Source organism: Rhinopithecus roxellana, chromosome 9 (assembly GCF_007565055.1).
Source record: "Rhinopithecus roxellana isolate Shanxi Qingling chromosome 9, ASM756505v1, whole genome shotgun sequence".
Classification (NCBI taxonomy): Eukaryota; Metazoa; Chordata; class Mammalia; order Primates; family Cercopithecidae; genus Rhinopithecus; species Rhinopithecus roxellana.
In genome coordinates this window covers 141,816,906-141,839,855 of record NC_044557.1, presented here as the reverse complement: position 1 = coordinate 141,839,855, position 22,950 = coordinate 141,816,906, and the positions used below count along the sequence as shown (strand labels likewise).

General features: G+C 40.3%; 1 protein-coding gene across 6 annotated transcripts in view; it reads left to right on the top strand.

Annotated features, from left to right (window-relative positions):
- MTUS1 (microtubule associated scaffold protein 1) overlaps positions 1-22,950 on the top strand; it is a 170,301-nt gene that overhangs the window by 27,150 nt on the left and 120,201 nt on the right. The window lies entirely within an intron of this gene.

Sequence of the window (22,950 nt, the reverse complement as noted above, 5' to 3'; positions counted from 1 at the left end):
ATTTTATTTCTCCTTCACTTATGAAACTTAGTTTGGCTGGATATGAAATTCTGGGTTTAAAATTCTTTTCTTTAAGAACGTTGAATATTGGCCCCCACTCTCTTCTGGCTTGTAGAGTTTCTGCCGAGAGATCTGCTGTTAGTCTGATGGGCTTCCCTTTGTGGGTGACCCGACCTTTCTCTCTGGCTGCCCTTAAGATTTTTTCCTTCATTTCAACTTTGGTGAATCTGGCAATTATGTGTCTTGGAGTTGCTCTTCTGGAGGAGTATCTTTGTGGCGTTCTCTGTATTTCCTGAATTTGAATGTTGGCCTGCCCTACTAGGTTGGGGAAGTTCTCCTGGATGATATCCTGAAGAGTGTTTTCCAACTTGGTTCCATTTTCCCCCTCACTTTCAGGCACCCCAATCAGACGTAGATTTGGTCTTTTTACGTAATCCCATACTTCTTGCAGGCTTTGCTCATTTCTTTTTCTTCTTTTTTCTTTTGGTTTCTCTTCTCGCTTCATTTCATTCATTTGATCTTCAATCGCTGATACTCTTTCTTCCAGTTGATCGAGTCGGTTACTGAAGCTTGTGCATTTGTCACGTATTTCTCGTGTCATGGTTTTCATCTCTGTCATTTCGTTTATGATCTTCTCTGCATTAATGAGTCTAGCTGTCAATTCTTCCACTCTTTTTTCAAGATTTTTAGTTTCTTTGCGCTGGGTACGTAATTCCTCCTTTAGCTCTGATAAGTTTGATGGACTGAAGCCTTCTTCGCTCCTCTCGTCCAAGTCATTCTCTGACCAGCTTTGATCCGTTGCTGGTGATGGGCTGCGCTCCTTTGCAGGGGGAGATGCGCTCTTATTTTTTGAATTTCCAGCTTTTCTGCCCTGCTTCTTCCCCATCTTTGTGGTTTTATCTGTCTCTGGTCTTTGATGGTGGTGACGAACTGATGGGGTTTTGGTATAGGTGTCCTTCCTGTTTGATAGTTTTCCTTCTGACAGTCAGAAGGACTCTCTGTTGGTCTGTTGGAGATTGCTTGAGGTCCACTCCAGACCCTGTTTGCCTGGGTATCAGCAGCAGAGGTTGCCGAAGATAGAATATTGCTGAACAGCGAGTGTACCTGTCTGATTCTTCCTTTGGAAGTGTCCTCTCAGGGGTGTACTCCACCCTGTGAGGTGTGGGGTGTCAGACTGCCCCTAGTGGGGGATTTCTCCCAGCTAGGCTACTCAGGGGTCAGAGACACACCTGAGCAGGCAGTCTGTCCGTTCTCAGATCTCAACCTCCGCGTTGGGAGATCCGCGGCTCTCCCCAAAGCTGTCAGACAGAGTCGTTCGCGTCTGCACCGGCTCCCGCTACTTCCCCTGTTGGTCTTCAGCTGTGCGCTGTCCCCAGAGGTGGAGACTACAGAGACAGGCAGGCTTCCTTGAGCTGCTGTGAGCTCCACCCAGTTCGAGCTTCCCAGCGGCTTTGTTTACCTACTTAAGCCTCAGCAATGGCGGGCGCCCCTCCCCCAGCCTCGCTGCTGCCTTGCGGATAGATCGCGGCAGACTGCTGTGTTAGCAGTGACGGAGGCTTCGTGGGCGTGGGACCCTCCCGGCCAGGTGTGGGATATATTCTCCTGGAATGCCTGTATGCTTACAGCGCAGTATTGGGGTGGGAGTTACCCGATTTTCCAGGTGTTGTGTGTCTCAGTTCCCCTGGCTAGGAAAACGGATCCCCTTCCCCCTTGCGCTTCCAGGTGAGGCGATGCCTCGCCCTGCTTCAGCTCTCGCTGGTCAGGCTGCAGCAGCTGGCCAGCACCGATTGTCCGGCACTCCCTAGTGAGATGACCCCAGTACCTCAGTTGAAAATGCAGAAATCACCGGTCTTCTGTGTCGCTCGCGCTGGGAGTTGGAGACTGGAGTTGTTCCTATTCGGCCATCTTGCTCCGCCCCCTGGATTTATGTTCTTTAGTTCCAGGGACACACTGTGTCTGACTACCTTTTTTTTTTTTTGAGACAGTGTCTCACTCTGTCACCCAAGCTGGAGTACTTGGCTCACTGCAGCCTCAGCCTCCTGGGTTCAAGCGATTCTCCTGCCTCAGCCTCCAAGTAGCTGGGATTACAGGTGTGTGCTACCACGCCTGGCTAATTTTTTTTTGTGCTTTTAGTAGAGACAGGGTTTTCTCATGTTGGCCAGGCTGGTCTCGAACTCCTGAGCTCAGGTTATCCAACCACCTTGGCCTCCCAAAGTGCTGGGATTACAAGCATGAGCTGCTGTGCCCGGCCCTGACCACCTGTTTCAAATCCAAATGCGGGGGGGTGGGAAAATCACATACTGTTAGAGTTAAGTGTCTGCACGAGGGCTAATTCACTAGTTCATTTAGTGGAACCCACCTCAGTGAGTAGAAGGGGCTGTGTTCAGAGAAAGGGGGTTATTGTGAGCTAAGCCCACACCCAGGTTTTCCATTTTAAGTAAGATACCATGAAATCAAGTCTTACAGCTGTTGAAATTGCTCCCAAAAGCACAGTTACAGTTAGGTCTTAGAAGAGTCCAGGGAGTATTACATATCTATTTCCTTAAATTTTGTATTTGGATATGAAAATAGTTGTTACTAGTGATTAAATATCACTCATCGTCACCTATGAGTGATGTTTAATAGCAAAGAAAGTCTAATTTACAGTCAACGTTTATTGAATGCTTACTTTATGTAAGCCTTGTATCTGAGATTTCTTTTCTTTTCTTTTTTTTTTTTTTGAGACAGAGTCTCACTCAGTCACCCAGGCAAGAGTGCCATGGTACAATCTCAGCTCACTACAACCTTTGCCTCCCGAGTTCAACTGATTCTGCTGCCTCAGCCTCCCAAATAGCCGGGACTACAGATATGTGCCGCAATGCCCAGCTAATTTTTGTATTTTTAGTAGAGATGGGGTTTCACCATGTTGGACAGGCTGGTGAACTCCTGAGATCAGGTGATTCACCCACCTTGGCCTCCCAAAATGGTGGGATTACAGGCATGACTGCACCGGGCCTCGTATCTGAGACTTCTGTGTATTGTCTGTAGGTCTCTGTAGGGATTGTTACCAGGATCACCCTTGACCCCACCGTCAATACCAAAGTCTGAGAATGCTGAAGTTTCTTGCATAAAATATCGTAGTATTTACCTATAAAGGACACATCCTTCCAGACTGTAAATCATCTCTAGGTTACTTTTAATACCTAATGTAGGTGCTATGTAAATGCATTTATATTAGTTTTGTTATACTGTACTTTTTATTGTTACTTTTTTTTTTCTCCCGACTATGTTCAATCTGCGGTTGACTGACTGTAAATACAAGCAAGTTTTAAAGACCACTCAGCACCACGATGCATTCTGAGGTTTGTTTGACCCCGCAGAAGGACCTCCTTGTTAAGTGGGCCTTGCCTGGGAATGTTCCATGAAGAGGTAGTTGTGTCATTCTTTGCCTGCAAATGAGACCAGCACTGGTGCTGAATGGCTTGGTGGCCCAGTAGGAACCTAAGCACCTGGACTTAACCCTGAAATGCCTGCGTAGTCATGCAACTCAGTATTGGGCTGTGTGTCTTGCGGTCACTTTTATTTTTAGGCCCCTTCTGGAGTCACTTGGGTTGGCCAGGCTGCCTCACCAGGAGTCTGTACCTGAGCTCTGTTTGCCCAGTGTCTGGTGACCATGGGTCCAGATGTTTGTTCTAGTAATGTATTCTAAAACATCTTTTACATCAAAAACAGCTTTGTCAGCATACTGCTGTGGTTACTATGATAATTTTACTCTTCTATGAAATAATGTCTCTTTTGTGATACTTAATAGACTGAGAATTTTATTGAAGATTTGAACAACAGAACTTATAAACTTAGGAAACTTGCTCATATGTACACATGGCTGCTTTCTGTGTGACCGTCTAGCTTAGAAAAGCTTCCACCTGGCAGGTGTGTAGGGGGTGATGCATGCTGTCCTGTGGTCCCTTTGCATTTATGGATTTAGCATTTGAGGTCTATAGATACTCCTGATGCAGCTTGAAGTTTCAAGATCCCAGAGGTGGTACGATATTTTTCTCCTATTCTGTAGTTTGCGAAAGTTGAAGTATTGTAAGGTGAAGCCGTTAGCTCTGATGGTGGTGTTGCTTTTTTTTTTTTTTAAGGTAAAAGAGATATGACGTAAAATTTACATTTTAAACCATTTTTGAATGTACAGTTCAGTGGCATTAGGTACAATCACAAAGTTGTGCAACTGTCACCAATGTTTTCAGAACTTTTTCATCATCCCACACAGAAATTGTACCCATTTAACAATAGCTCCCTGTGTTCCCCTCCCCCAGCCCCTGGTAACCTCGAATTGACTTTCTGTCTTTATTCATTTGACTACTCCAGGTACTTTAAGTGGAATCATCCAGTGTTTGTCCTTTTCTGTTTTTTTTGTTTTTGACTTATAATATTTTCAGGGTTCAGCCACGTTGCAGCATGTAACAGAATTTCCTTCCTTTTTATGGCTGAATAATATTCCACTTTATGTATAGATCACATTTTGTTTATCCACTCGTCTGTCAGTGGTGTCCACTTTTTGATTATTGTAAACACTGCTGCTGTGAACGTGGGTGTACAAATATCTCTTGGAGTTTCTATTTTCTGGTTTTGGGGGTGTAAGAGTGGAATGCTTGATCAGATGGCAGTTCTATGTTTATCTCTTTGAGGAACCACAGAATTATTTTCCACAGCTGCTGCACCATGTTTCATTTCCACTAGCAGTGCGAGGGCGTTCCAGTTTCTCCACATCCTCACCAGCATTTTGATGATAGGCGTTCTAACGAGTGTGAAGTGGTATCTTATTGTGGTTTTGATTTGCATCTCGCTAAAGACTGATGATGTTGAGCCTCTTCTCATGAGATTCACCCCAATGCCTGGTGGCGTCACCTCCCCTTTCTTTTCTTTACGTTTTAGAAAGTGCTAAACTTTCATTTTCTTCCCCAGTCCTTACCCTCTTCTGATTTGAGACTGAGGTGGTAGGAGCCAGAATCAAGTAGGAAAAGCAACACCTTTGATTCTTTTTTCCGCATCGAAACCAAGTCTTAACTGGTGTTCAGCTTTTAGGCCTTTATGCAGATGTTAAGGGCTATTTTTTCCCCCAAACTAGTAGTAGCTGCTTTGTGGTTTAAATGGGTTTCAGATTGGAGGGCAGCCTGGGAGCTGCTTAACAGAATGCTATTAAGAGCGAAATAGTGTTAGTAGCATTTATCTAGGAAAATGAGCTTTGAGTTAAATAAATCTCCAAGCAAACTTTGGAAGATTATATGCTTGTGGGTTGGGGACTGCCTTTACCAGCAGGATTGTTAAAGTCACATAATGAGGTGAGGGAGCTGAAGGAGGGAATGTAGGTGTGAGGGCTGCACAACGGGGAAGAACATGGACATTGGAATGGTTAGGTTTGTCTCCTAGTCTTATTTACATGTAGTGTGCTTTGGGCTCTAGCTTCCACCTCAGAAATGCTAGTCATTGATACATGCATGTGTAGATGTGTGTCCAAGCTGGTTGACATAGACAGGAGTGATGACGGACATGTCAGAATTCTTCCTGGAAAGACCCTGTGGGATTTTGGTGCTCCATTGCTGTGATTTGAATGTGACTCCCAAATTTTATATGTTTGGAGGTGGAGTCTTTGGGAGGTAATTAGATTTAGATGAGTTCATCGGGTGTGGCTCCCATGATGGGACTGGTGGCTTTGTAAGAAGAGAGACCTGAGTTGGCAGGCTTTTACTCTCTCACTGTGTGATGCCCTTCGCCATGTTATGACACAGCAAGAGGGCCCTCACCAGACACCAGTTTTGTGCTCTTGGACTCTCAATCTGCAGAACCCTGACCTAAATGAACTTGGATGGCTTATAAGTTACCCAGTCTGTGGTGTAGCACCAGAAAACATACATATACATCAAAGTGAGGTATCTTACCCTAGATTTGCCTTTGTATAGGAAGGCCATTGATATAGACACTGGGCTTTTTGGCTTGTTTCAGTTAACCCCAGAGCCACCTCTAATGACAGTGTGGCTAGCATGACTCTTGAAGACTCTTCCCCCATTGCTGCACTACGTATGGCGATCTGAGACACTGCAAAATATTTGAAAAGTTCAGTTCAGGGACATTGATTTGCAGTGATGTTTAATACAATCTTTTATTTTCCTTGGGGCTCTGATTCCTAATCTTTATATTTTATACTGTACATCTTTTTTTCTCTTGGATCCTCTCTGTCATACTAGGAGTAAAGAGAAATAATAGTCGTTCAGCCTAAGTTAACTTCTCATCCCAACTAGGTGAAAGTGAGGGGGAGGTTGTACGTGTGTGTATATTACATGAACTGAGGAAACTAGCAGGATAATTTAGTTCATAGTAGCTTTTGTTCTGAATGTATCTTTGGGAGTTTAATCTCCTTTTGATTCTCTAATATGGATTAGTCTGGTTGTATAATCTTCAAGTCATTTCCATGCCAGTGCTTTTCAAGGGCACGTTATGTTCATATGGTTTCTCGTTACCTTTTATTCCTTTGTGTTTTTTTGGTGCTGAATCACAGGTGGTGATTTCAGAAATTAGAAGAACTGCTCTGGCTGTTTACAAAGTAATGATCTGAAATGCTTTTACTTAGTGCCTAGGTTTTCTTTCACATTGAATGATAGCGGGTTATAAAAAGAAGTTGAACATAGTGTGTCTGGTTTTGGGCCTAGTTTCTCTTTGTAGGAAAAGTTAATCTGCTTTGCAATAACCCACTAGAGTACTGAATGTACTGGTTTCTTATCTTAATTGGCATCAGTGATTGGAGCCAAAAGTGTTTCCTTGGTATGACATCAGTACAGAGTACACTGGCCTCTTCTGCTGGGAAGCAGGACCAGATAATTATGTTTTAGCAGATGTAATATGACAGTCATAATTATGAATCTCTTTATTTAAATCCTCTGTGGTACAGTCAGTAGGGATATTGAAAACAATAGGGATTCAAGTTTGGATAATACAAGTGAAATATTTATTCTTGTTTTCACCTGTAGCTTTGGGACACAAAGTATTTAATATAGTGTATTGGTGTAGGACATCTTTAAATGTTTCAGTTATTTTGTTTTGTACGTGTGTGTCTCATTTCTATAGGCATTCCTTTTAATATGATGTTCTGAAGGCAGGATTAGTCTGCGGTATTGATGCCATTTCACCTAAGGTGGCTAAATGCACAAGGTTTTAAAAAGGATAAAAATTACAGTTTTATCCTAAATGCACTTGTATTTTGCTTTCTTTCATACATTTATGAGACAAGATGATGGTAAACTAAAGGAGAGATGGGAGATAATTCTGATCCTGATTCTGCCTCTAAATAATTGTGTGATCTTAAAAGTCATCCAGGCCGCTTCCCTGCACAGTTCTAGGGGCACCATGGCAATCATCTTTAAATGGACCAGTGAAGTTTCTGTCCATAGACTGTGGTGTGAATGGTGACTCCTAGAGTTACGCAGTAGACGCCACTAGAAATCGTAACTTCTTTTTCTAGACCTCAGTTTTCTCACATATAGATCTAGTAGATTGGGTTAAATGAACTCAGTCACTCTAAACACTGGAAGATGAATTATCCATGTGAGTCTATCTCTTTTCCACAAGTGGACCCTGTTTATAGGAAAATAGTAAAATTGTCTTTGTTGTAAGAGTTGTATTTAATTTCACGCGAATCTATTGTAGGGTTTGTTTTCATGTGTAGACTGCCTGCTTGCAAGACTTCTTGGCATGCATTTCAGGTGTCTGATTTAGACAATCTGTTGTTGGAATTTGAAAGACATTTATTTAGGGACTACACTGACTATTTTGTAAAGTAACAGCTTTGATGACACTAGTTATTCACATTGCTGAGAGCAGATATGCTGGCCCAAGATTCTGAATAAAAGATTTCTAGATCTTTTAATTGCAGTGTCTGTGAAAGGAATGTTGATTTGAAAAGTTCAATCCATAAAGCATGTATTTGATTCCATTGGAGCATAAATATATTTTAATGTTTTGATATTTGAATAAAATTCCAAAACTAATTATAAATATTTAAATCATGATATAAATGTATAAAGCAAACTTACAATGCAGAAGATGCCCCTGCCTCCGATTCCTCATCACTGACCTGAGATGGCTAATGAGATGGTATGTATCTTTCAGGAACTTTTCCTTATGCAGATTATTTTATTTATTATTAACTTGAGAATTTTTGAGCAGTCTGAACTTCCTAAGTTTAAAGGATATGACACTCCTAAGAATTTATTGGTATAGGTAATTAGTCAAGGAAATGAGAAGTCAATTTGTAGCCAGATTAATGAAGGTTTTTCCTTAAATCTAAATTCCAGTAATGTTATAGATGCATACTTAACAACTTACCTTTAAAATTTTTTTCTTTTGCATTATCCAAATCACTGGAATATTCCAGTTTCTTTAATCCAGAAGCAGTCACCCAGCCACAGTGAATGCTGATTTAATCTGACAGGCAAAAGTCCCTTCTGTTTTCAGACATGGTCTGAAAATTGCTTGAAGAGCTTGTCGTGTTTTTGTTTGTTTTTAGTTTTACTGTAAGTGATGGGTATAGTATAACCAAGAAACATCTGTGTACAAGTTTTCTGCCTATAAAGCCTCAGAAAAGACTGTGATGTTTCATTGGCAGAGAGTCCAAGGAAAATTCTTCAGTTTGGAAGAAAAAAAAAAAGTCATTACACTCAGCCCTATTACTGCTGCCAGGCTGAGCTGGTCTTTGAATAATCATAGTCCCCAGAGAGGATTCGTTGTATGGTCTGGTGTTTGGATTTCCTTTAGTCTGGTTGTAGTTTCTACATTGCTCCATGAAAAAGACAGTCTCTTAGGTGCAACCAAAGGCATTAACAATTTTTGTTTGGACAGCTAACTTGAATAAGACGTCACTTACGTTTATAGCATTTGGTTCTGATATTCTGAGGACTGTAGGTAAGTTAGCTTGGTATGGTTGATTTGGGGCATTTAGATTAAAACCACTCAAGTTTCAAAAGTGATTTTTTTTTTAAAGCTGCTCTTTAAATCTTAGATGCTTTCCGCTTGCTTATATTTTGTTTGTGGTATTTATCATACTTTATTGGGTTACCCCTACTTCAGGCTAAATTCTAGAATGTTTGAAAATGCAAAGATTATTATGCAGAAAAGTGAGTACACTCTTATGCACTTTTTGGAAAGGATAATAGTCAAATGTAGTGCTCTACTTTGGGTTAAAGTATCCAGTACAAAAACTCTTGTTAAGCAACGTGTAAAAATGTTGTATATTATTACACCTGACTATGGTTATTTTATGGTTATGCCAATAATTGTATGGAGTGCGGCAGGAAATTATTATGTATTATATACTTATATGCCACCTGAAGTGTCTAGAACCTTGTTTATTTGTCACCTTTACATTGTGATTCTGGTTGTAGTGCTTCTCCCCGGTGTGTGTGTGTCTGTGTGTATGTGTCTGTGTGTGTGTGTGTATGTGTCTGTGTGTGTGTCTGTGTGGATGTAAGCAAAGAGTGTGGCAGTGGGTCTGCTGAGAGAGAGAAGAAAAAAACTACTTGAATGCTTATGATTGAAAATGATCTGAGCATTTTAAACTTGGCAATTTGGCTTTCGTGCCGTCTTCGCAACAGGAAATGAGGATTGAGGGAAACACAACTTGGTTATTTCTGCTGCTTTTATGGTATGTTTAAAGAATATAGGATGCCCTGAAAATGTTAAACCATTTTCCTTATTAAGATTACTGACTAAGCCTTCAGAAATGCAGTTTTAAGAGTTTGTGAATGTGTGGGGTCTTCCACATGCTGGCTTGGAGGTTTTAGGAAGTTGTTGAGAGAAAAAAAAATTGGAATGAAAGCACTTTTTGGAATGAACTTGAGGAATCAGAATTCTTGAACCTCAGTAGGTCAGTTAATTGACTTTGTCTTGAATCTTTATACTTCCTGCCGGCTTTGCTGGGCGCTTCTCCTTCAGGGGTGCTGTCCTTGTCCTCATCAACTAGGGGCTTCCTCATGCAAAGGCTTTTTAATTGCATAGTGTGAATTATCTAAGACAAACTGACCGTACTGTGCTGTTGACAGAGTAAGTCAGTTTTCCACTCCAATGCCCATGTAAATTGTAAACATATTAAAAAAACAAGAACAAAAAACCCCCTGAAAACTCTACTCCAGAAGTGTAAACAAAATACCATTAATTGTTTTATCTTTATTTATTGGTGTAAAAATGATCTTTTTGGATGGTTCTTTTACTTTTCTGGTGTGTTTGATAGCAGTTTTAGAGGACTGTGGAATGCCATCTGCCCACTGGGACTCTCTCTTCTCTGCTGGTGGTCTTGTAATGGTTTTTTGTTTGTTTGTTTGTTTTTTGTTTTTGTTTTTTATTTTGGAGGTAGGGGAATTCTATCTGCTTGTAAGACACTTGGGTAATGTTTGACTATTTCTATAAAAATATTCTAATTACTGCAAAAAGGCTCTTAAAGATGTTTTAAATACAAACCTCATGTGGCTTTGAGGGTGCATGGGGAAAGGGGGTGATATATGTTTGTTGAGGTCATTTTGATTTTTTTTTTTAACCATGGCATCAACAGAGTTTCTCTCATAGCTTTCTTTGTTGTATATGATTTTCTTTTAAAAAGTCTTAAATGTCTGTGTTTTAGAAAGAAGTAAATTACTTTTCCTTAGATAATTAAACTAGTATCTGTCTCTATGCTTAATAAATTATTCATTTTAACCCAGATCTCTTATTCATTCTTTGAACCTCTCTTTTATTTGTTTTGGATTGAATAAAAGACCTTTGAGGCCCTAGAACATCCAGAATTAATATCCTGAGTTCACAAATTAGTTTATTTGAAGAAAGAGAAGAGAGAACATTCTAAAACTCTCCTAGTTTATACTCAAAGCGTAAATCCTTTGTGTATCTCTCTAGAATGTGATAGATTATTTATACAGCTCTCCGATACTATCTGCTGTGGCTTCCTTCTTTAAATATTAATGAAAGTAAAGTAGTCTTTTAAAATAATGTTTAATTCAACAGACCTGTATTGGGCACATATTGTGTGCCAGCATCTCTGCTGCTCAGTGCAGAGGACACAGTAGTGGCCTTTTAAGCATGTGTGGCTTGTCCTCTCCCTTGCCTCTTGCTGCCACTGCCAGGAGTTCACATCTGCTGTAGCAGTTTCGTGCGTCCAGTCTCTCCTCACTAGGACATCTTCCACCTTCAGCCAGTTTGAGGCATCCGTCGCCATCATAACTTCTTTGGCAGACTCACATTGCCTCAGAGTAGAAGCCGAACTCTTGAGCTGACCAAACTGTTGCCTTTTTATCTTCATGTTCCCCAACCCCCAAACCTGGAGCATCTTACTGCACTTCAGTGTCTTTCACACCTTTTTTTTTTTCTTTTAAGAGACAGGGTCTTGCTCTGTCAACCAGGCTGGAGTGCAGTGGCTTGGTCATGGCTCACTGCAACCTTGAACTCCTGAGTTCAGGCAGTCCTTCTGCCCTCAGCCTTCAGAGTAGCTGGGACCATAGGTGTGCACCACCATGCCTGGCTGATTTTTTTTTTTTTTAGAGATGGGGGTCTTGCTGTGTTGCCCAGGCTGGTCTCGAACTTCAGGCCTCAAGCATTGCTGCTGCCTTGGACTCCTGATGTTTTGGGATTACAGCCATGAGGCACTGTACCCAGGCCCTTTCACCACCTTTCACTTTTTTTTTTAAACTGCTGATGGAGAGCTTTAATCACCGCATGTAAAAACAATACATTCATATATCAAAATTGGCCCCAAATTCCTTATTATCAACAGTCTAGAAATGAAATGACATATTCATATAAAACTTTGTTGTTTATAACTAAAAGATTTATGAAACTGTTTTTTATAAACACATTTTTCTTTTACCCTGAGGCTGATACCACCAAAGTGAAAACAGAAAAGTCATTATGAGCTGGAATGTATTCAGTACAGAGTCTTAAAAACCATTTATCATTATTCTGGAGTGATTTCCGTTCACTCTCCCCACCCACACTATGTGATGATAACAGGAAAAGATGGCAAATGGTTGTGTCCAGTCTTACTATATACTGGTCATCTAATTCTCAGATATACTGATCATATGATTCTCAATTCAGTCTACCTACTAAAACAAGAAAATAAAATTTTAGCATCCATTAGCTCTACACTATCATACTTTAAAATATGATTACAATAGATACCATATTTTAAAATATGCTGGTCATATAATTCTCAGATACACTGATAATATGATTCTCAATTCAATCTACCTACCAAAACAAAATAAAATTTTAACATCCAGTAGCTCTGCACTGTCATATTTTAAAATATGTATCAAAATCAGTTCTCTCTTACAAAAGAGAGGTTAGCAGTACATTCTCAGACCAAATGACAACAAACCCCCAGAAAACCAGTATAATACTTTCTTACAAAGGCTCTCGCCATGCACTCTACATATTTTATATAAGCCACCAAGGTACGTTCAGAGTTCATATAGATTGCCTCACAAATACTTAACTCTGGGCTGTTAGTTACCTTGAGATAAGATCTGCAAATGTCTAAAAGAAAAATAACTCCCAAATGCTGCAACAGTTATTCCATTCAAGTGCTGAGAGAGGTATGCATATTAGACTTGTGAAAAGATAGCCATGTTGAGTAGGAGGAGATCTCATGGAGGAATGAGACTTGTGTGTGACCTTTAGGATGAGTGGGAATTAAACATTTTCTCATTCTAATCAAGGATGATGATTACTTGTGTACTGGGTGTACTCATATGTGATGCTCTGCAGACATTTAATTACCCATTGGTTGCCAAGTTTCTGTTCTTCTCTTTAAAATTGCATGGATACCGATAAGACTTGTTTCTGCTGATACTGTATGCTTTCAGTTTTATGATCTTTGACAGCTGTAACGAACTTGAACTTGGTGACAAAAATTCACCAAATCAGCACCCAGTGTCAACTAGTCTTAAAATGCCTCTAAAGTCACAATTAGTCTTCTTTTTTTTTTTAAACAAAGGTAAACTAATGCTAACATAAAGATCTCTTAATTTGTAGTATATAATAATTTTATAGTATATAAAGTATATAATTTCATATAGTAAATGATAACTTAAATGATAATGAGAGGATTTGTGAAAACTAAAAACCAATTTTTGGTGCTATTTCTGTTTGTCGTTCGGTAATTTAGAAGCCCTGTGATATCTGATTTTGTGAGTGGGTATTTTTATGAAGAGATGTAGTAAGGGACTTTACCAGAAAATTGAGAGTATGCTGTCCTTGAATTGAGTTGACCTGTCTCTGAAAGAGCCAAGAAATAAAACCAAAAGAATTGTGTGTGTGTGTGTGTGTGTGTGTGTATATATATGTATATATGTATATGTATCTGTGCACGTGTGTGTGTGTGTGTCTTTTAGTGATGGTGAAGTATACATGACAGCTAGTCTTTTTTTTTTTTTTTTTTTTTTTTTTTGAGACAGAGTCTTGCTCTGTGGCCCAGGCTAGAGTGCAGTGGCATAATCTCAGCTCACTGCAACTTGTGCCTCCCGGGTTCAAACGATTCTTCTGCCTCAGCCGCCCTAGTAACTGGGATTACAGGTGCACGCCACCACGCCCGGCTAATTTTTGTATATTTTGTAGAGAGAGGGTTTCACTAGGCTGGTCTCAAACTCCTGACCTCAGGTGATCTGCCTGCCTCAGTTTCCCGAAGTGCTGGGATTACAGCCGTGAGCCACTCCGCCCGGCCAATGACAGCTGGTTTTCCTTCTTTATGGCTGGCTTCCCCAGTTCCTGGGCCACAGCCTGTTAGGAACGGGCCGCACAGCAGGAGGTAGGCAGCAGGCGAGAGGGCAAAGCTTCATCTGTGTTCACAGCCACTCCCCATTGCTTGCGTTACCGCCTGAGCTCCACCTCCTGTCACATTAGCGGCAGCATCAGATTCTTCTGGGAGTACAAACCCTATTGTGAACTGTGCATGCAAGGTGTCTAGGTTGCGAGCTACGTATGAGAATCTAATGCTTAATGATCTGTCACTGTCTCCCGTCACCCCCAGATGGGACTGTCTACAGGAAAACAAACTCAGGCCTCCCACTGATTCTACATTATGATGAATTGTATAATTATTTGATTATATATTACAATATAATAATGATAGAAATAAAGTGTTCAGTAAATGTAATATGCTTGAATCATCCCCTTCCCCCTGATCCACAGAAAAATTGTCTCCCATGAAACCAGTCTCTGGTGCCAAGAAGATTGGAGACCTCTGGATTAGGGCATAGACTAGTTCAGGGATCAGCCAGCTGCGGTCCATGGCCAAATCTGACCCTCTGCCTGTTTTTTGTAAATCGTTTTCCTGGGATGTAGTTGCACTTGTTCATTTCTGTATCATCTGTGGCGTCTTTGATTCTACAACAGCACACTTGAATAAATGCAGCACAGACTGCACGTCCCATAAAGCCCAAGTTATTTTATATTGGCCTTTTTCAGAAATGGCTTGCCAGCCCTTGGACTAGATTAACATGTGAAGACATCTTAAAAGAAGCAGACCTGGGGAATATTTAAAGATGAAACAGGAACACGGAAATTATTCAGTGTGTAGGGGATGCGTTATTATAAACTATTGTTTAATGGGTTTTCTTTCATAAAACTGCAGGTACAGAGAAATTACTGCTTTTTTTTTTTTTTTTTTTTTTTTTTTTTTTGCAGTTTTCTATCATAAAAATGCAAGTGCATAGAAATTACCATTTTCCCTGGCTGTTTTAGAACCTATTAGCTTGGATTTCTGAACAGTATCAGTGAGTAAGAGGATAGGTCAGATGTCATCAGCTACCCTGATTCTCCGTATCCCCAAGGATTTGTAGATCATATGGTGTTTTCGTATTAAGTAAGCGCAGGCCTGCAACATCTTTGTTTTGACGAAAAGATGACTAAAATGACATAGTTGTTAACTATTGTTCGCTTCTTTCAAAGTATAGTATTTAAGAATGTATCTATCATCACGCTTCTTTCCCCCTCAAAAAACCCTTTAAAGCCGTCAGCTTCACATACAATAATCACATACAATAATTTATTTCTTGCTCGCTGAGATCTAGATGGGTATTTATGATTTGTGGTCACTAATCCTCCAAGGAGGGGTTCAGGGATCCAGGCTTGTTCCGTCTTGTGGTTCCATCTTGAACATGTTTCCACACTTGGCTTCCTTTGTTCATCTGTGTAGTCACATAAGAAAGAGCGTGAAGGATTATGTGTGAGTTCGATGGTCCAGGCTCAGAGGTGGTACATATGATGTCCACTCACATTCTGCTGGCTGGAATACACAGCATTACCTGCAAAACACATGGAAACATATTATCTGTGTGCCAGAAAGAAGAGGAGATGAGTTAGGTAACCAGCCAGCCGCAGTTACTAGTGTTGCCCTTTGCCTCGGGCTCCAGGATGGCTGGGTAGGGTACTGTTAATCGTGTGGTCTTAAATTCAGTGCCTCCAGTGAGTATCTCCCTCACTGCACCCTCATCCTGGCCCTGGTGGGCAGCTCATTCCTAAGAGGGAAAAAAAGAGGTTGGGCCATTCTGAGTTTGTGCAGCTAATTCTTAATAAATTTACAAAAATCCACTAAGTCACTTCACTTCTCCTGGGTGAAGTGAGTCAAAAGTCAGGAGTGTTAAACAAATTAAGTTCCTTCCACATGGAAGGAATAAGCTGAAGTGGTTTGGAAGCAACATTCCCAGTTATCTTCTAGATGCAAAATATGAGCTGTCTTGAGAGGAGCATTCAAAAGCATAATTAAGAGTCCTAATGTAGGGAAAGTCTGTATCTACTTTAAGGAATGTAACCGGCCGGGCGTGGTGGCTCACGCCTGTAATCCCAGCACTTTGGAAGGCCGAAGTATGTGTATCGCAAGGTCAGGAGTTCAAGACCAGCCTGGCCAAGATGGTGAAACCTTGCCTCTCTAAAAACACAAAAAATTAGCTGGGTGTGGTGGTGGGTGCCTGTAATCCCAGCTACTCAGGAGGCTGAGGCAGAGAATTGAACATGGGAGGTGGAAGTTGCAGTGAGCCAAGATTGCGCCATTGCACTCCAGCCTGGGCAACAGAGCAAGACTTCATCTCAAAAAAAAAAAAGGTACCATTGGATGTGAAAGCAGCCAGCCCTGACAGCCACTGTTGTTATTGGTCTGGTCAGCTGGACAGGTATTTCTCAAAGCTCTTTACCACATCTTTGTTAATCCAAGGTGGCCCATGGACCAAAAGGATCGGTATCACCAGGGAGAAGGATAGAAATGCAGAATCTCAGGCCCCATCCTTGCCTTCTGAATCAGTCAGTTGACCAGCCATTAATGTAGGCACATTAAAGTCAGAGAACTACTGTTTCAGAATAAAAGGATGTAATTTCAAATTTATACTTGTTTTCTAAATTATTTAAGGTATAACTTGTGTTACTTCATAGTCTTCTGTTTTAAAATGCATTAAATCAACTCTAGTTTCCTGCTGTTTATTTAAACAACTTCATGGGAAATCATTATGCTTTTAGGAAAGTGACCATCAGGTACTCCGCTACTTGGTTCCTAGGTGGTAGACATGCTCCGTTAAACCTAGTGCTTGAGGTGGTTATTGAGTTTGATGAAAGGTAGGTTGCAAGAGCAAATTTAAGAATGTAAGCTTGAATTATGAAAAATAGTAGTAAGTTGAGGCTTAGAGTAGAACTATTAGCTACCTTGAATGGTTTTAACAGGAGGTGGAGACTTATGAATATATTTTTTGTAATACATGCTGCTGATGGCATTTTGTTCAGCTGCTTAATTTTTGTTTTTGTTATGTTTTGTTTTTGAGACGAAGTCTCGCTCTGTCACCCAGGCTGGAGTGCGATGGCATGATCTCGGCTCACTGCAACCTCCGACTCCTGGGTTCCAGCGATTCTTGTGCCTCGGCCTCCTGAGTAGCTGGGATTACAGGCACCTGCCACCACACCTGGCCAAGTTTTGTGTTTTTGGTAGAGACGGGGTTTTCACCATGTTTGCCAGGCTGGTCTCAAATTCCTGGCCTCAAGTGATCCGCCCATGTCGGCCTCCCCAAGTGTTGGTATTACAGGCCTGAGCCCCTACACCCGGCCTCAACTGCTTAATTTTTAATGAGATAAAATGATAGCTTAGATGGTGTGCCAATGTCATCTTTCTTCATTCAAGGGAGGTTGAAGATCAGGTAATATTTTGAGTTTTAAAGCCTATAGAAGTAAACTACTATTGTGATTTGTGAGTTCTTAAAAACTTTTAAGAAGATTGATAATTACTTGATGATTTGGAAGGTATAAATTGTAACTGTATTTGTGTTGACGTCTTCAAGGACTGGCATGCCGTATATTGACATAAATAAGGAGTAAAATTAAGTTCTGTGTGGTTATAAAGTAATGAAGCCAGCTTTTATGTTTTACTTTTGGAAACATTCTTGATTTTATAGTTATAATATGGTGTTACAAGGTTAACTATACTAAGTCCAAATTATTCAGCTGGACACTGTGGGTAACAGGAAGGTGTAGAAGACATCTACTCTTCTATAAGCCTCTAGTGAGTTTCTAGTTCAGGTGGTGAAATAAGGCACACCGCTGTTGTATCATCTGCTGTTGACAGCTGATTTGGCCACATCATGCAGTTTATTTCTCAGAGGTTTCCTCATTTGTAAAATGAAGTTTGAATTGGATCTCTAAAATTTCTTCTAGCATTAATATGGTAATAATAATGAATTCTGTTATATGATAATAATTGTAATTAATATAATGATTCAGTTCTTCAGGTGTGTCTCTTCACATGAGGAAATAATGGGATTTTTTATCTTTGGGGAATAAACAATCACTTTTAAGCTAAGATTTAGAAAGTAGATTTAGAAACTTTTTTTCCCAAAGGCATTGGAATTTTTCCTCAAAGCTTGTACTAGTAGTTCTTTGACCATTTCTTTCAGCACATGTTTACCAATTTTTAACCTTATAAATCCTTAGGGAAATACATATTTTGGTAACCGTTTAAGAGGAGCTGCTCTGTTACATTCCCAAATCTTAGTAAGTGGGGAATTTGTTCTCTGTGGTCCAAAATGTTCTCTGAAAAAGATCTCCTTATTTTCCCACATGATTCTCTTAGAGAGGAAACTTGATCATTCTGCTTTGTTCTGGAGTGTTATACAAGTGTTATACCTTTGTTCTGCTGTTGTACCTTTGTTCTGGTGTTATACCTTTGTTCTGGTAGGTAGTGCTACCAAAAGAGAACTTGAGAAATTATCCCTTTGGGTGAGGATGGTATGTTTCAAGTTTTTTTTTTTTTTTTTCTCCTCCAGCGCACACTCTCTTTTATTTTTTAACTTTCTGCATCTGGTTTAATAAAAATATTTCTAAGATGGTAACTTTGAAGGCTTTACAAATAGCAGCTATAGGAATATGAAGACTTTGCTTATGAGTCAGGTGAGATTAAGTCGAAGAATGTACGTGTCTAGCAAGTGGTGGAAGGTTAGGACCCATTCTTAAAGTTGGGGAGAAGTAAAATAGGCAGTAAAACAAAATGGCCAACTTTTAACTCTTGACAAACTCCTGAGCTAAGGCTAGTCACCCCTTTTCTGTCTGTGGCTTTGTCTTCATGGTGGTGGTGGTGACTAAAAGCCACTGTTTTCTTTTCGTGAATGGTGAGGTTGATCTTCCAGCTTCCTGGAACTGATGAGCTTAAGTACAGAACCTTTTTGATATCCAAATCTCTGTACCACTAGTTTTTTACTCTTGTCTACAAAGTAGAAGAGATGTCAGTAAATTTATTTTATATCAAAACACTCCTTAAGTATTTATGAACACATGTTTTTGGGTTTTTTTGTCTCTTTGCTCACCAATTTGAAATTTGTTTTATTTTGTTTTGTTTTGTTTTAATAGTGATAGGGTCTCTGTCACCCAGCCTGAAGTGTGGTGGTACTACGGGGCCCAGGTGATCCTTTCTCCCCAGGCTTCTGAGCAGCTGGGACTACAGGTGTGCACCACCACACCCTACTAATTAAAAAAAAAATTTGTAGAGGTAAGGTCCTGCTGTGTTGCCCAGGCTAGTCTTGAACTCCTGGGCTCAAATGTTGCTCCTGCCTTGGCCTCCCAAAGTGCTGAGATTACAGGCGTGAGCCACCACACCCAACCTCTTTCTGTGAATTAAAAAAAATCATAAACCCAAGTGTACTAAAAAGTTATGTGAAAGTTGAAGGGTTAATGGCTTCTTTATTTTTCTATTACTCTTGTAAACCAGTAGCTTGTAAATCTAAAACATTTAACCTTTAGTGACGTTTCACAACCATTAACAATGTTTTTATACTATAATGACATGGGAAAATGCCTCGGAGGCAACGCTGACCACAATACATGAGTCTTAAAAGTAAAACTCAGTATATAATATATATAATATATTTGATATTATATATTTTTATATATAAATATATAAAGATAACTTACATATATATAAAATATACATATATAGTAACATGCACATTATAGAGAATCCTGCCCCCTTTTTAAATATAGCAATTTGGCAAATGATCAGATGTCAAAGATTGTGAAGATTTCGGTTTAGTATTATTTATAAATGAGAAAAGCTGGACCTCTTTTCTTCAAAAGGTTTTTTTAAAAAATTAGCTGGGCATGCTGCCACATACCTGTAGTCACAGCTACTCGGAAGGCTGAGGTGGGAAGATCAGTTGAGCTTAGGAGATTGAGGCTGCAGTAAGCTGTAGTCATATCACTGCACTGCAGCTTGGGTGACAAAGTGAGACCTTGTCTCAAAAGAAAGAAAAATAAAAAAAAGACAACTGGTAAAAACAAACATAGGACTAGTGATACAGTTATTTATCCTCTTATATACGTATTTATAAAATAACTTTGGGTCCGGGGCATGGTGGCTCACGCCTGTGATCCCAGCACTTTGGGAGGCTGAGGCGGGCGGATCACGAGGTCAGGAGTTTGAGACCATCCTGGCTAACACGGTGAAACCCTGTCTCTACTAAAAATACAAAAAATTAGCTGGGCATCGTGGCGGGTGCTGTAATCCCAGCTACTCGGGAGGCTGAGGCAGGAGAATCACTTGAACCCGGGAGGTGGACGTTGCAGTGAGTCAGGATCGCGCCACTGCACTCCAGCCCAGGCGACAATGCCAGACTCCGTCTCAAAATAAATAAATAAAAAATAACTTTGACATATGAGCCCTTTATTCAATTTATATGTAGTTTAAAAATCATCTTTTATGTACTTCAGAAGAGGGAACTTGGGTAATAAAAATTACGTTAATTGCAGCTAATAATTATTTACAAAGACAGTTCCCACGATCTGTGCTAAGTGCGTGTTTGCAGTGCACTTTGCATATATTTGCTTATGCCACAATCTGTTAAAACTGAGTATTAGCTGTTAGGGAAGCAGAAAGGTGTAGCATATTTAAGTGCTTTTGGAAAATATATCCCATGCATGTAAGCCTAAAAATGAATAAATATATTTCTTGATTTAAACATTTAGCTTGGATGTATTTTATACTGGAGGATTAAAAATGTTAATTTATGCTTCATAAAAGCTTTTATTGAGGCTCTTGCCAATAAACCATTCAGTGATTTCACCACGGAGTTATATGGTAAAAAGAGTTCACAGATTTACACTTTCCATTAGCATATAAATCATGCAGCCCTCATTTTTGGATTCAAAATCGCCTTTTGGATGTGTGTGTGTGCACTTGCTGTTGAAATCAACATTGCGGCCTTTCTTTATTCCATTAAAGGCTGGTATCAGGATGCTTGGCCAGAAACACACAGAGCCCTGTTAGCAAAGAAAACTGATCATTTCAGTTTTAACATAGCTCCTTTTCTGGTTTTATTCAGGCCACTGAAGTTTGAATACAGAGAAAACGTTGCAAGGTAGAAAAATGAGACCTACTCTTCATTCAGCAATTCGAATTAACACATGGAGTGGCATTTTTTCACTCCCTCATGGATATTTTTTTTTCTTTACAACAGTACTGTGACATCAGATTGACGTTGAATACTAGGATTGGAAAATCAGTTCAAGTGTGTGTGTATCTGTTCGCGGTAGTAAAAAGAGTTAACAAATTTACACTTTCCATCAGTATATGAATCACGCAGCCCTCATTGTAGGATTCAGAATGACCTGTTTGTAGTCCTAGCTTGAACATTTGGACCTTTCTTAGGCACTGCAGTTTGACCAAAAGCATAATAAAATTTAAGTTATTTCCCAAAAGTGGCCGGGCATGATGGCTCATGCCTGTAATCCCAGTGCTTTGGGAGGCCAAGGTGGGCAGATCACCTGAGGTCAGGAGTTCGAGACCAGCCTGGCCAGCGTGGTGAAACCCCGTCTCTACTAAAAATACAAAAATCAGCCACACATGATGGTGTACACCTGTAGTCCCTGCTACTCAGGAGGCTGAGGCAGGAGAATTGCCTGAAACCAAGAGATAGAGGTTTCAGTGAGCCGAGATTGCACCACTGCACTCCAGCCTGGGTGGCAGAGCGAGACTCCATCTCAAAAAAGCAAAAAGTTTTAGATTTGAATGCTTTCGTTGGTGTTTTTAAAGGTTTCATTTTTAAGTGTACAATTCAGTAGTTTTCAGTATATAACGTTGTGCAACCATCATTATTATATAGTTTTAGAACATACTGGCAAAAGAAACATCATCCCAATTAGCAGCCACTTTAGGTTTGCCTGTTCTGGACGTTTCATGTAAATAGTGTTGTATAGTATGTAGACCTTTATGACTGACTTCTTTCATTTGATATAACATTTTCAAGTGTAATATTATATCCACATTGTACCATGTGTCAGTATTGCGTTCCTTTCTGTTGCTGAAGAATATTTTGTTGAATATGTAACAACACATTTTGCTTTCTGCTCTTCAGTTGATGAACATGTGGGTTTCTACTTTATGAGTATTATCAATAGTGCTTTTTTTTTTTTTTTTTTTTTTTTTTTTTGAGATGGAGTTTCGCTCTTGTCCTCCAGGCTGGAGTGCAGTGGTACAATCTCGGCTCACCACAGCTGTGCTCTGCCTCCCAGGTTCAAGCAATTCTCCTGCCTCACCCTCCTGAGTAGCTGGGATTACAGGCATGCACCACCATGCCTGGCTAATTTTGTGTTTTTAGTAGAGACGGGGTTTCTCCATATTGAGGCTGGTTTCGAACTCCTGACCTCAGGTGATCCGCCTGCCTTGGCCTCCCAAAGTGCTGGGATTACAGGCTTGAGCCACCGCGCCTGGCCTGAATAGTGCTTCTATTAAGAATCATGTATATTTGTGTGCAAGTTCCCGTGTTGACGTGTTTTCATTTTCTTCAGTAGATTCTTAGGAGTAGAATTGCTGAGTCATGAGGTACTTAAGTCTTCTTTGGCCACCATAACAAATTATCATACACTGGATGGCTTAAGCAACAAAAACTTGTTTTCTCACAGTTCTGGAGGCTGGAAAGTTCAAGGTTAAGGTTCTTTTCAGGGTTTGGTTTCTGGTGAGAGCTCTCCTCCTCTTCTCAGTGTACCCTAATTTTGTAGAGAGAGGGGATGAATCAAAGGTGGGAGAGCATTCTGGTGTCACTTCCCCTTCTTCTGAGGGCACCAGCTCTGTTGGATCAGCACTCCACCCTTAGAACTGCATTTAACCTTAATCACCCTCCTTGAAGGCTCTGTCTCCAACATGGTTAACATAAGGACGGGGTTGGGCTTCACATATGAATTGGAGAGGGGGCGGGAACAGTTTCGTCCATAACATATGGTAACTCTCTCACATTTCGAGGGACTTCCACCAGGGTACCACTTTAACCTTTAAGAATCGACAGCTTTTTTTTTTCCTTCAATTTGGAAATGGCATATGTTTAAGATAGGAAAAAAAACAAAGGAGAAACGTGAGTTCTTGATTGTTCTTCAGCTCATTTGCTGGGCTTTCATGGTCTGTCTAATAATCAC